Genomic DNA, 15,471 nt, shown 5'->3' with positions numbered 1-15,471 from the left:
CAGCCTTTCATTTCTCAACTGAGCATTAATTGTAAGTGTGTACATATTTTTTGTCAGGTGTCTGGCTCTTCTGGCTCAGTTATGTGTTTGCATTAAATATTTCAGTTTTTCGATATGCTTTTAAAAATGTAGTTTAATTTAGTGCTTAGCTTATTCATAAAATAAAAACATGCTGACCTGACCATGTGTGCAAACCTTATCTATAAAAAGAGCACAGCAAGCATTAACTGGGCAAAATAACATGCACAGTATATTTAATATTTTACCCATTATTATTTGTTTTAGAAGGTGAGGCATACATGTTCTAACTTTTTAAGGGTGTCTTCAATAACTTGTTGTTAAAGCTAATGGCTGTAGACGAAAGAGATCTAGTGTAACAGTTTGGCTTTCAGTGGTACAGTACAGTATATCCTCTAATTAAAGGGATTCTGTTTACAACAATCTGATGAAATGCATGCTCAATGCTGTCTTTAATGTTTTGCATTTCATGAAAAATTCCTTTTTCTAAACCATCTTCAGACATTGTAGAGGAGCTCCAGGAACAAAGATGACCTTCATTACTAGCTTGTTGAGCCTCTTCAAGTAATTTGCTCTAATGCTCCTTGTTCTGAAATTTACCTGTCTTTTATTTACATTCAGGATCAGATCATTGTTTCCACAACATGTCAAAGCAACGTGCAAAATACTGCCTGGATGATATATTAAGTTATTAATTATCAATTGGAATTTATCAAACCTCCATTAAGTTACAGTTGAAGTTTGTGCATATTAAAAACATTGTGGCAAGAGGGAGGCAGAGATAAAATGACCGACAAGAGAATAATTACAGGGTTCAGTCTTACTTTTAATGACAATCATCAGATCAAGTGGTAAAATAGCTTGCAACACGTCTGTCTTAATGTTCACATTTTGGACAAAGAAGACAGCTGTTTGAGAGGGGTGTGAAGGAAGCCATCTATGTTAAGAAAGTAAAAAACAACCTTAAACAGAAGGGGTGGACTCAGGTTTCAGCTTTCAAAAACCTACAATGCAGCGATAGAGTTGATTCCTTCCCACTATCATCGCAACCCCCACCCGCATACCAGAATATCTCACCTGTTCAGCCAGACCAACAATTCCCTCTAACGACACCCCTTTCAGAGACATAGACCGGCATCAGGAATTGCAGGCTAACAAAGAACGACTGCCCATTCCTGAGGGTCGGACCCGTTCGTCCGGTTCAATTAGAATGTTTTCTAATCCAAAACAAGGCTTTGTTTTGGGCTACTCTATAAGGCTTGGAACTCAACTCTAATTCTCGCATTTTGAATTGAAAAAGCTTCCTGGATGGGAACCGAAACATCTTCCAACTTGGAAACAAAGTCCAGTGGTTGTTTTTTTTTTTTTTTTACTTTTTTGGAATAGCCACAAACATTTATACTAAAACTCAGAACTTCATATACTTTATTGATGATAGTAAATTAAACTTTCTGCTTACATGTTGACATCAACTAAATAGAGCTTGAAAAAGATTTTCTCTAATTTTGTATGGTTTGCTTTTGTACATTCATGCTGTACAAGGAGACCTTGTTCCACCTCCTGTAATTTGCCTTGTGTAACAAAGGTTAGGTCTTTAAAAGCCTATATTGAAGATTGAAGGCTTTTTAATTTCCCCTATAAAGGATAGAAAAAAATTTGGGATAATGTTTCCTGTAAGAAAGAAATGCGTTATTTTTTTGTATTTTCTTCTGTTCTGCTTTCATCAGAACCTGACCATCTACTTTCACTCCTATTTTTATGTCTCAGCAGACTGAATCTCTTGCTCAGAGACACAATCCTGCAAATATTTTTGCAATCGTATTTTAGTCACTTTCAATAGATGTTTGAGATTTGTTTTCATTTAGTATTACTTTCAGCATTTTTTTTTTTGTCAACAAAATCAGTATTGTGTGCCAGCTGGTGCTCTGTTAGGTTGCTACTTTTTGGATTCAGGTTTTGGACCAAGCCTGGGTTTTGGTCCACTCTATAAAGCTTTAAAGTCAACGCTATTTTTGACATTTTGAATTAAAAAAGCTTCCTTGATGGGAAGCGAAACGTCTTCAAACTTGGAAACAAAGTCCAGTGGATTGTTTTTAACTTTTTTGAAATGCATAGAACAAAATGAAGTCTATAACAAACAGGCACAGGAACTTAGCGGACGTAACTTAGGTATGATGGCATGGCATTAATTAAAAATAGCATTTTCAGAAGCTGACTTTACAGATACCACTTTAGATTTCTGCTGCATCAAAACGTGAATATAGAGCAGTCCTCACTCGATGCAAACAGGACCTATTCATACATCCCCTTTTATTATAAAATTTACTGTATTAATTGCACTTTCCACCTGTCTAGATTTCATTCTGGTTAATCTGATTTTTAGAAATATACATTCTTAGTGTCCTAAAAATGTTAAAAATACATTTTGCTCTGTCATGCATTACTCCATCCATGCATCTGATAGATGATGGAGGGGACCTGTGCTGCAGCGCAACAGAGTCAGTAGGAATTACCACACTGACTAGAAAAGCTGCTATTTGTGATTAAATGGAGGACACATGGATGAGAGACTCTGTTTGATTTAGGGATTAGATATCACATTGACAGTTGGGGAACATGAGTTAAATGAATCGGCAGATGTACTGAATGAGCTGACTGCATGGTGGCAGAATGGAGACTAAAACCTTAATATAACTGTACAGATAAAATGGCATTATCTAACTAAAGTATAAATCTTACAGAACCGAACTGGAAATGCACCATAAACAGAAAATGAGAGAAAATAAAAACCTGAATCCAAACTAGCAAACTAACGGAGCACCACCTGGAACACAATAGTGATCTTGTTAACAAAAAATGCTGAAAGTAAAACCAAAAGACAAAAAATCTCAAACATCGATTGGCATTGACTAAAGTACATAGTTTTTTAGGACGGTGTCTCTGAGCAAGAGATTCAGTCTGCTGAGACATAAAAATAGGAGTGAAAGTGGATGGTCAAGTTCTGATGAAAGCAGAACAGAAGAAAATACAAAAAAATAAAGCATTTCTTTCTTACAGGAAACATTATCCTGAATTTTTTTCTATCCTTTATAGGGGAAATTAAAAAGTCTTCAATCTTCAACAAGATGGATTAAAGATGGATACCTTTGTTACACAAGGCAAATTACAAGAGGTGGAACAAGGTCTCAATAGGAGTGAAAGTGGATGGGCAAGTTCTGGTGAAAACAGAACAGAAGAAAATACAAAAAAATAAAGCATATGTTCATTAAAGTACTTACAAGAAAATTTATCTTAAAATTTTCTGTAAGTGTTAATGGTGAAATTGAAAAGTGTTCAATCCTCAATATAGTCTTTTAAATATGGACACCTTTGTTACACAAGGCAAATTACAAGGGATGGAACAAGGTCTCCTTGTACAGCATGAATGTTCAACCATTAAAAATTTGAGAAAATCTTTTTCAAATTCTATTTATTTGATGTCAACATGTAAGAAGAAAAGTTAATTTATTATCCTGAATGAATTATTTGAAGTTCTGAGCTTTAGTACAAATGTTTGTGGCTCTTCCAAAAAAACAAAAAAAACAAAAACAATCCACTGGACTTTGTTTCCAAGTTTAAAGACATTTTGCTTCCCATCCAGGAAGCTTTTTTAATTCAAAATGACAGATTTAGAGTTGAGTTTCAAGCTTTATAGAGTCTTCCAAAACAAAGGCTTGTTTTGGCTTAGAAAACATGCTAATTGAACCTAAAGAACGGGTCCACCTTTTAGGAATAGGGAGTCGTGAAGTCTTTGTTAGCCTGCAATACCCAAAATTGGTCTATCTCTCTGAAAGGGTCGTTAGGGGCATTGTTGGCCTGGCCTCCATAATGACCATGTTTTTTTATTTTGTTATTGTTGTTTTTTGTTGTCATTTCAGTGTCTTACAAGGAAGGGAACATCACAAGTTTGGCAGCACTAAAAGTCACGCAAATAATTAGGAAGGGGAAGGAATGGCTATTGAGGTGACAGAGGTATCAGATAGTACGTTATTTCCTTTTTCCTTTCTGTTTTAGCTCATGTGGAGAAGCATTTCAAATTATGATGTGGATTGACGTTCAGCAGCTGTCCCCTCTCCTGGGTCCTGTCCGTCACCCCACCGGTCACCGCTGACAGCCCTATGATGGATTAGGAATTGTCATCCAGGACGCTTGTCACTTGTTTACAAGCCGGCTATCCCTCATCTCTCAGCACAGGCCTTATAATCTGGCTGGAACACACCTCCCAGCACCACCTCCTTCTCCTCCTGCCAGACATGCTATACAAGACAACACCATACATTACATCAGCTTTTTTTCTTCCCTCGCTCTCCCTAACCTCTCTCTCTCTTCCACTCCTGCGTCCCAGGGCTGAGCACTGCCAACACATTTAATGCATTAATATATGTGTTGCATTCACCAATCTCCCAGGGATGGAGGCTATGTCTTCTTCTATCAACCTTTACTCCTGAGAACTGATGACAGGGTTTTATACAAACATCTTAGTGGCAGCTAGGGACAAATCAACTGATCAACTAAGCTGATTTCTCTAGGATTTATGTTATCATTAAATAACAACTCAAAATATGTGGGCAAACAGTATTCTGTAGCTCTTGTGAGGTGAATATACACATTTTTCATGGAAGCTGGTTGTTACTCTATATATCAACATTTTGAGAAATGTCTAAATATATTCTGTCAATATAAATACTGTAGAATTAAAAAACCCAAGTAATCGATTAAGCTAGATTTAGCCAAAGTCACCGACAGATTACCAGACACAATTACAGTGCTACTAAATTATATTTGAAAAAACCAATAACAAACACAAAAAAAAAACGACCAGAAAAACAATTACCATACGTTATAACTCAGATTTTGCGTTTTCATGTTATTTACAGGGTTCATACATATTTTTCATGCTTTCATTTGAAGTTCTTTTCAAGAACTTTCAAAATTTTCCAGTACCTTAACCGGTTGTAAATTGCATAATACGACACAAGTTCAAGCACACGCAAAATGGCAATTTCTCTTTTTTCATAAACAACTGTGGCTCTAATGAATGTCCAACCTTACCCCTAAATTCCTCATTCACTATATAGACCGGGGACATTATAGTGGAATTCATAGGGAACTCAGTTAACTGACTGTTCAGAGAGATGATCACTTCTTTTTGTTCCGTTTGTCACGTACCTCCACCTCCCTGCACGGTGCATGCAACATCTTTGTTATTTGCCACGGCCTGCTGTTACAACACATTCCATAATGCTTAGGGAGGAGAGCTATTGCAAAGTGATAATTTTGGGATAGCTATATATTCAAGGATATATCTGCCCGTCTAGTGACCATGGATGATCATTACTTTTCAAGGTGCATTGTGGGTAATTTCGATTCTACAACTTTTTCATCCACTAGATGTTTAGACACTCATCTAAAATGGTGTAATTGTATAGTGCCCTATATCGTGATTAGGGCGGACATTTGGACACAGCCTAATTCTGGTGGGAATACCTCTTTTGGAAAGACACCTTATTACTATTCCCCACTGTATATACATCTTTAGAAGGGGTTCTATATAATGTATGGTTAGCATGTAGCTAGCTAGTAGTATAAATAAAAAGAAAAATTGAACATGTACGGCTAACATTGTAGCAAGTGCCTGCATGACTTAGTGTTCACGTGACTAGAGAGTGATGACTCTCCCATTGCAAAAAGCCAAATCTCTCTTCTGCATACTTTGCATTTTGCCAAATGTTGGATTTGCTCCGTTTTTGAGCCACCATATATATTTAATATTTTCCAGCTGCAGTTGATTAAAATAACATACTCCCAACATGGTTGTTTGGCATTCTGTCCGTTTGGGAGCTATGTCAGCATGGCAACAGACTGGCATGACACTGACCCAAAGGCTTGCGTGAGGCACACCAGACAATGCGGTTAATATTTTGTTTTTATTTTACTACTTTATTTCTCTCTTTTTAATAAGCATTATATTTTGTGAGCTGTCTATTTGTTGTGAGATATTTATGATTAAAATCTCCAGCAATTACCAGGACTAGACTCACTTTGGAGCATTTTTTAATCCTTAAAAACATAAATTGAAATTCAAGAATTTTTAAGGATTTTAAGCACCCATATGAACATGGTATTTAAGGATAAATAATGATTACTGATAAATGTAGATTATGTTATAGTTACAACGATCATATTTAATTGAGTATTGACATTCCATGAGAATATCATCTTGCCTATGTCTATTGCTAAGCTATAAGCACGTGGGAATCTGAGCTCCCACCGTCATCTGTTACCAAACTGAACGTTGAACCAATACAGCTCATCTTTCCAGTTTGTATTTTGCCCTGGCAGCTGTGCTCACTTAGAAAAGATGAGTGTATGCTATCTACCCTACACTCCTGAGTCCCTCCCAGTGCTCCCAGTGTGGCCCTTGAGAGGAGCCATCATCTTTTCCTGTCTACCTAATGGTCCCCTCTGTGGATTCTGAGACGGCAGACCAGGGAGCAGGGGCAGCCTGCCGAATCCTGCTATGAGCATATTGTCATTAAATTAAAAATTTCTGAACACTCCCTTGCTTGTGGCATAACTGCTGCAGTGAGAGCGATCATAATTGGCTCTGAAAACATGTGTAATTGCCTTCAGCTGGCACTGTTTTACAGTTGACATTGTTGAGGTGGCGGCAGAGCGATCGTCGAATTGAATATGCAGCATGTTTCACGATGGTAGTCGTAATTTAAATATGGTACGTGTGAATGGAAGATTACATTAAAGCTCCTAGATAATCACCTGATGGGGGAGTCATTGAATCAACAATCTGCTGAAGTGTTTTGGGGGAGCGGGCCACACCGAACAGGCCATGTGAGGATGGTGGTGGAGAGAGTGTGGGGAGGGGTTAATGATAGCTCTCTTGCATACAAACGGTACTGGATTGCCAGCTAGGCCTTCTTGGGCTCTGTTAGCGAATATCTCTCTCTTCCCATTTTGTGGTAGACATAGTCCTCTCCTCTACTTTAAATAGACTACTTCCCCTTTAATAGCTGGCAGATGGCCACACTTACGTTGAATTTCATTTATATTTTTATTACCTTTATTATACAGGCAACATGAAACCCTTCTATCCATTGGCAGACTGCCTTTAATTACCTAAAATGTAAACTTTACTGTTGATAATTTTCACTTTACCTGTAAGGCATCATTTTACACCGAATATGACATTGTAACCTGCCTTTAAGTTAACTAACATATTAATGTTTTCATTTCTCTAAAGGCTCCTTGAGCCCTTTTTTTCCTGCAGTGCTTTCACTTCCTCGCCCTCATAGACAGCAGGAAGGGAAGTGTTTTACAAATATTTCAAAATCCCAGACAGCGGGTGTAGGCACATTAGTGGTAAAACTGATGCAAACAAAAGAAATTACCCAGAGGCATTGGTTGAATTCATACTCACTTTACTCCGCAGACTTATCTGCTGTTGCTGCTGAAAGGAATAAAAAAAAGAAAGAAAAAAAACTTGTTGGCTCCTCTTTAATCTACTTCTCCTTTTACCATTATCTTATATTTGGGTGTAAACACACACACCGTGCAAACCGATAATATGCAATTAAAAACAAAGATCATTAAAAAGTTATTGGTGTCTGCCTAATTACTATAACTTTACCTGCCTTATAATGAGTGTGCATGGGTATTGATTGGAGGCAAATCTCACTTTCCTCCTGGAAAAAAGCAGGTAGTTACTTTGTGTTAAATCATTAATATAGTAATGATTTTTCAAGAACACTCTCAATTAAGACCAAAGCAGAAAATGACCCAGGGGAGTTAAGGCTCACGCTCTTAAAAGTGTGATGCTCCAAATATATCTTCTCTCCTTTCTCACCATATGGATGGGACCGGGCCATGTTCCTGAATAATTTAAAGCAGAGGTGGTTGATTAGAATGGTTGTAAATGTGTTTCAAAGTTAAAAGTCTGCACCTTTAAGAAAATGCATAACTAATACTGTAAACTACTAAATGATATGCTTTGATAAGAGCTCTTGAATTGCTTGATAATGAAACTGTAAGACAGATTTAAAGGGAATGCAAAATAGAAAAAAAGGATTAGATTACTACAGATGTGATTAAGATGCTACCTACTATGCAATTATTCTAGTATTGCTGTATTAGTCAACACTGTGTCCTGACTAAATGACTCCTTATAAAGTTTTAAGTATTTTCTTGATATGCAGCTGTTTTGAGTCATCATTTAAAATAAAAAAAATAAAAGTTACCAACAGATGAAAGAGAAAGACACTGAAAACCCTGTACTGCCATTGAACTTTCTGTAACATTGCGTGAGCTACCTATAGTAATGGCTTACAAACCATATGTGTTAATTCTCGTTTAAATGACTAATTGATAAGTCATTAGTTATTTGCATTCATTTGGGTGAATCATATGCGGACAAGTCTTTATTTGGATATTTCATAACTAGCAAAATTTGAACTATGAATGTACTTCCTATTATCTTTATGATTGTAATGAGTTGCATCAGCAAAAGATTTACATATGTGTTCAGATTCCACTGTCCCAGCTTCCCTGACCTATACCTCTATAGGTATAGGTCATTCCACTTCGTGTTATAATAATGAATACTTTAGCATCCTGTGATTGTAATTAGCTGTGTTCCACCACAACACTAACTTACACCATATTGTTATTTTTGAACACCTTAGATTTGCTTGCGATTCTAAACTATGTTATTTATTCTAATCATCTACAGGGCATTAACAAGGAATCCTTAACAAGAATCTGGCCTTGCACACTGAATCTAAAAATTTCTATTATAAAAAACCTTGGATCATCCTCCAGGAAAGAAAAAAGGGATTTTGACACATTAATCAATACAACAAGCAAGGTATAAACTGAAATGATCAATGTGAATAACGATACATGTGGCTTAGTGTACATACCAGCAAATATAGTTTAAACCCTGAGAAGACATTAAACAAACAAAAAGTATTTTAACAGCCTGGTATGTAATTTCAAAATGCTCAAAATGTATCTTTTCTGAAATGTTAAGTAATTTGTTTCTTGGCTTGCTTTAAAGAAACAACTGAAAGAAAAACAGCTTGACGAAATTTAAATAAAAAATGTCTTGTATTTGAGCCATCCAAATTCTTCTCTTTTGTATATTTCATCCAGTTCTTCTTTGTGATTCAAATTTTTTTTTCAAAGATCCTAGAACCTCCTCCGCAAGCCATGTTAGGGCCTTCCCCACTCAATTCTCTCTGTAATGCACCAACAATTACATCATTTGTTCGTCCATTATCTCAACACCTGCAAAGAAAATCTGTCTCAATTTTCCTCTCTGCTTCTGATCTTGTTTCCTTCTCTTCTTCCTCTGTGGCCCCACTGAGATGCTGATGCAGCTCCAAGCAGCTTCTGTTCCTGTTGGACACAGTCGTCCTAACATGCATTGTCTCCATGCCAAGAGTCTGCGCCAGTTCAAGCCCCTATACCACCAGACACTTGTGGTAACCCTTTCTTTTGTTTTCGTTGCACTCTTGTGAGGCCCCTGTGCCAAACACACACAGGACTCAAGTAGTGATACACAAAAACCAAACACACACTCTTTTCTTTCACTCAAGCCAATAATATTCTGTTAGCAAGGAGCAGACGGTGCCGAGAATAAAGAGACCTTTGGGTCTGAGCAATGATTCGTTATAGTCTCCATAACCATGCTTTATGGCCAATCTCTTTTGAAATGCTTGACATTTTACCTCTATTCCTTAGAAATAGTCATGGGTACAGTGCGTCATCTTTGTTTGACTTTATCACACGCAAAGAGCCATTTCACTCAGTTTAATGTCATTGCCTAGGTGACCAGTAGGTTTTGGCAACAACATAGAAAAAGACAATATGCCAATGGAATGTGTAAAGTGTCAATATAAATCTTATCCCTTCAAAATGAACTAAAATAATATTTCTAACACTTATGAGAAGTTTGGGAGAATCACTTTCTCACACTTTGCAATAGCCAGAGATAAATGGGAAGTATGCTTTATAGAAGGAGAAACAAGTGGTTTTAAAAAACAAGTTATAACCACACATTATGGTCAGTATGGTCATGTTGAATGTTTTGGGCTGATATCTGCTGCGCATTTGAACTTCCAGTTCCAGTCATTTTTAGGGAGGGCAGAAACATCCCTATGTAGGATGTCTTCATTTTGCATGTTCGGCTGATGAAGGAAAAAGAAAACGGATGAAATAAAGTAACCTGACTAGAAAAACAGGCAGAGTTATAGTCTGAAAACTAAGGTGCACTACCTGTTGCTTTTATTCAAGTAATTCAGTTGCAAAACTGCAGAAGGCAAGTTCATTGAGTCCTTCCTAAACTAAAAATAAATTTTTAAGTTAAATAAATGCATTTTAAATTCTTAAGTTAGCTCATTTATTGAACCCCAATAAATTATAATTTCCGTCAAATTTGAAGGTCATTAGAATCACACATATTTTGCTATGTTTTTTGTTATCAAAAAGGATTATTGATTGAATGCTTGTGATAAGTCTTAAGACTAAAAATAAGTACTTTTGTCAATCATCTACAATGATTGCCAAATCTCTCTCACACAATATACCAGGATACTTTATGAATTTAATAAGTTATTGAATTATACTTTGTTGTTAAGCAAATGAGACAGGGCTATAGAAGATACTGTATATTTGGCCTGTCTTTTACCTTTAGCTGTTTTCCTTCTATAAATAGCTGAGCTTAGACAGTAAATGATTTGATGTGCTATCCTTCATTCTCTGAATCTGAAAACTGGCCCAGAGATAATCTACACACTTGTATTTCTTATAGCTATACAAAGCAATTTGTGGGGTTGGTCTAACATTACTATTTTGAACAGAAAAGGTACTTCTGGAGGAGAACCTCTGTGTTTCTCTTTGTATCTGCTCAGTCTTCTGACTTCCAGTCGTATGGGACCGTAGACCAATCACTGTTAAAAGAGTCTTTCTTTCAACTGTAACTACATGCCCAGTATGAGGGATTGCTTATTCATCAAATAAATTACTTGATGCAATTTGTAGTAGTCTCTGAAGTGCCTGGTGGTGGCATCCATTGTGCATAAAAAAAAACGAAAACTAAAAGACAAAATAGATTTAGGGCAATGTAGATTTTTTAAATATAGCTTTTTATATTCTTTCAACATTTTGTACGTAGCTGTAGAATCAGTCATTTCATTTATTGACAATATTAGTGTGTAATAATGATCACAGCAGTTATAAATCCTGAAGAGTCAACATATCTTGTTCTACATGCTGTTGGCTTGACCTTTAACTGTTATCCCACCTTTTCTGCTGTCCTGTCATAGATTGTGTCTCTTTGTGTGTATTCCTTCCTGCTCATGGCTCTGTCCTCTCTGCTTCCATCTTAAGATAAATCCCAAAGGGTGGATGTTTTCTGTTGAAAGCATGCGAATGTTTCCTCCTCTCTGTTGTTATTTATTGGCCACTGACATGGCCATGAATTCTGGGCCAAAGCGAAACTCATATTGTTATCAAAAGCATAAAATTCCTATCACTTTAGATGTCAAAGCATAGACAAGAAAATGAAGCAGATACTCATAAAGACAGCTGGTGTCATAAATCAGCTGGGGCGTCCAGAGCAAGGAGACGTTTGATTAAATAAGGGGAATTAGGTATTTTTGCAAAAGCAGGAAATAACATTGATCTATGCCCCTGCCAGTGGTGAAGCTTGTATTGTGCATTGTTTAAATTTCTTGTGTGTTTCTGAGGTATCCATCTTGTCCTGACAGATTGATATGAGTGGGCTACTATACTGCCTACTTTGGCTGACATATTCTCCTTTGCTGGAAAACTGAAGGCAGGCAGATCTACTTTCTTCACCAACTGAGCTTTCCATCTTGTCATGTAGCTTTGTTATTTATTTTAGTTCAGTGAAAATAATTTGTGAAGTTTAACCTTTTTCTTTTTCATTGGGTATGGTTTGAACCTTAAGACTCGATACATTTTCTGGTTTATATTAAATACCAAAATAAAGTATAACCTAATTATGAAGTGGAAGAGAACTGATACTTAAATTTTTTGAAATTCAAATTTAAATTGGAAAATTGTGCAGTGAGATTAAAAATGTATCAAAAGTTTTCAAATAAATCTTTAAAAAAGGTTTTGTGTTGTGGAAAACTAAGAATATTATCATCAGCACTACATCACTACTGTAAAGCATGAAGGTGGCAGAATCTGATGAGAAAGTGGGACACATGTTGTCTCTATAATAAAGGAAAATCAGCTAAAAATTGACAGGACGATGAAGAAAAATAAATACATTACCCCATTTACACTAGACTTTTGAAACAGCGCCGAGCATAGTCCAAGCACGGTAACCAAGATAACTGTTTAATGAAAATGGAACGCAATTAAACTGGACGGTGCCAGACACAGCCAAAGCATGCTAAATCTAGTACTAGTTCAACAGTAGGGCTCGGTACGGTTCAGTTGTGACTTGGTTCTATGGTAACAAAGAGCGCATGAGCAGACCGGATCATCTCCTATTCACAGTCAGCTGACTCATTTATCAGGTTTTCTGGCATATCTGGCTTTACATTTCCCAATCTCTTAACCTGTTCACAACACAAACTTCTTCTCAGTTTATTAACAATAAAGGCGTCACATGGGATGATGTCGAGACCAAGGCTGTCATTGAATTTTGGGCGGAGGACGCTATCCAGGTGCATATGTTCCCGAATGTATTCGGGGCAGCCATTTTAGTATCTTGGACCGTGAGAGGAGGCAAAAAAAACGTGCTAGCGTGATGTGTAAATGGTCATAAGAACTAAGCTCAGCATGGTTAACTGATCCAAGCACAGATCGGTTTCAGAGGGGTAGTGTAAATGTGACACAGGATAATACTAAAAAAAAACTCAGCTAAAAAGCGTTCTCATTTTCATGTTGGACAACAACCGTAAAGATACAGGAAAGTACAGTAACTGCCACTAAGATCAGAACTTCTCTTACTGGCTGTAAAATTTCAGTTATTTTGATGATTTCCAAGTAGCTGCATACTGACAGACATTTTAAGACTATAAATCACAAAGGTGTTTTGTGTTCTGTTGGACAAAAAAAAACTTGTATGTTAAAATGTCAAGATTGAAGTTTGAAAATCTAAAAGAAAATTACCTTGAGGTCAGGTTTCTAAAAAATAAGAAAAAATATAAACAGATAAAAATATGAAGGGATCCAGATCAAATATTAAAGGCTAGAAAATGTAGAAATGTATAAACAAATAAAGAAAAAAAGTCGATTTAAAAGTTGGAACTGCAACACACCTTTAATGTAGTTTCGAATCTAAGCCCAAACTTTTGAGATCAATGTAGAGCCACATATTTAACCAACAGTGCTTGTTCCTGTTTCACTGCTATCCACTTCAGTTTGGTTAAGGTGCTTTTTTAAAGAACAAGGATTAGTTTTGTGAATGAAACATCTTAACTATTTATTTATACCTATAAATATAAAGAAGTATGTCAAAGGATTTCTTTAGGTACCACTGAAAGTCACCCACTTCACCAGTGGCCTGACATTTTAATAAGTAAGAGCATAATTCTCATAACATTTCTTTGTTTAGATCTTAGCTCTACCATTGATGCATGTCTTGAAACCCTGTATTCCAGATCAGTTTGCAACCAGGCTTGCTGAATCAAAAGAGAGGGACTGCAACACTGAGCAAGACTTCTACTGAGCTCTGTATCAGTATTCTCAGTATGTTATTATTTGTATAACGGTCTGCTCATCCATAAATTTCTTAAATAAGACTAACACTATAGAAAGATAGAATGTCTCTGCCTTTTTAACACCCTACTTAGCTATACTGGCTTTGTTGTTATAGCTTATAAGTATGGATTAATGACCACCTCCTGAGGTGGATGAGAGGTCCAATATTGGTTGGTCATCTCCCACCCTCATGTCCATGCGGGAACCTTTCTGTTGATTGTGTGGCTTAATAAACACATGTAGATCACAGAGTGACGGGATTACCTAAAATGGGCTAAACTCAATACCTAAATCCAATTAGGAATCTGTTACACAGCTTAAAAGTTTCTCTTTAAAGACGCTCTGCCACCAGTCTGATTCAATATTAGCTATTTTTCCAAACAACGATTTTCGGAAATGTTAGTCTCAAATTGAAGCCAAACCTTATCTACGTTAAAGGGTAGGTTTCATAAGGTTTTCCCTACGGGTGGTGAGGAAATTGTGTACTGCTTTTACAGTATTTGTTAAACATGCTTGAAACAATGCATTCATTATGAAATTGGGAAAAAAGTTTTAAGAGAATAAATATTTCTTCATGGTATGTAAAACTGGCCAAAAGATTTTTTTTAGTATTACTGTAACACTGAGAGGTAGAAAATATTTGGATTATAACTCATAATATCAATGAATGGAAATGTAATAGCATTCTCACAAGAAAATCTATTTATAGAAAGAATCTACAGGGTTATATATCTATTTAACAAGATGTATAGTAGCGGTCAAAAAGATGAAATACAAGCTAATCAGCATAGCAAGTTAATACCCACTCATAGGTATGGCAAAGGCAAGTTTATTTAAGCCTTTTCTGTCTGTAAATATTTTCTTTTTGACACAAACTATGACTCCATAGAGTTCTTGGGCTCAGTGGAAAAGAAAGGGCAACATTTTCTTGTTTTTTTAAGGGTGCAAGTGTATAATTTCCATAACTACTCCCACTATGATTCGGAGGTGTCTGGACAGCTGATGGGATCGTCAAACTCTGGAGAGTGGGGTGATGACCTTCCACCTCATCCATCACCTAGTGATAGACATGGGAAGCCAGTCTCTGACAGGTTTGGAGGACAGGGCGGGGGTGGAGAGTACAAATGGGGTTAAGGGTAGGAATGAAGAGGGATCGTAGTTGCCACTGGCTGGTGGCTGAAAGAACGTGAGGGGGGAGGTGGGGGGACCAGGGAGAAGTGTGGCCAGGATTGAGGTCAGGGATGTATGATTTGGGAATTACAAGAGCCACAGCTAGCCTGGTTAAATGTTTGTGTGGGGGGACAAAGATGGATTATCTGACAGTTTGGGCATCTATTATAGGTAACAAATAAACAAATGTAAATCATGTCATTTGAGCTGAAAACTGAAGTATTTGGAAGTAAAGGGTATGGGTACCACTTTAGCTGCCCTGTATTTTATCACTTGAAAGACATAAGCTGGAATATATTTCGCTGGAAATGTTGAATATCTGATGATAAACTTCTCCCATGTAGTGCATAGATGTAACAATTTGCAAACAACCGTTTTTACTCTGTTATCCATAAATAGAATCCAGTCTGACAAATTGCCAAAAGAGGATGGTAGACTTGGCCATCAAATTAACTCCACAAACAGGGTAAGAAAAGCATTGATCCAAAA

General features: G+C 36.7%; 1 long non-coding RNA gene across 3 annotated transcripts in view; it reads right to left on the bottom strand.

The window, feature by feature from the left end:
* Nucleotides 1-5,016: 5,016 nt before the first annotated feature.
* LOC119786057 overlaps nt 5,017-15,471 on the bottom strand; it is a 106,491-nt gene continuing 96,036 nt past the window's right edge. Inside the window, exons 6-8 of one of the 3 annotated variants that reach the window (XR_005281141.1) lie at nt 7,872-7,944; nt 7,703-7,757; nt 5,017-7,522 (exon numbers count right to left, since the gene is read on the bottom strand). This is a non-coding gene — a long non-coding RNA (uncharacterized LOC119786057). Of the gene's footprint in view, nt 7,945-15,471 lie in introns of all 3 variants that reach the window. The other 2 variants (XR_005281140.1, XR_005281139.1) reach the window with 2 other exon arrangements.

The sequence above is a fragment of the Cyprinodon tularosa genome, unplaced genomic scaffold (genome assembly GCF_016077235.1).
Source record: "Cyprinodon tularosa strain WSP-4 unplaced genomic scaffold, ASM1607723v1 ctg107, whole genome shotgun sequence".
Lineage (NCBI taxonomy): Eukaryota > Metazoa > Chordata > Actinopteri > Cyprinodontiformes > Cyprinodontidae > Cyprinodon > Cyprinodon tularosa.
Note: the sequence above shows the minus strand (reverse complement) of the source record. Positions and strands in the feature narration are given on the sequence as shown.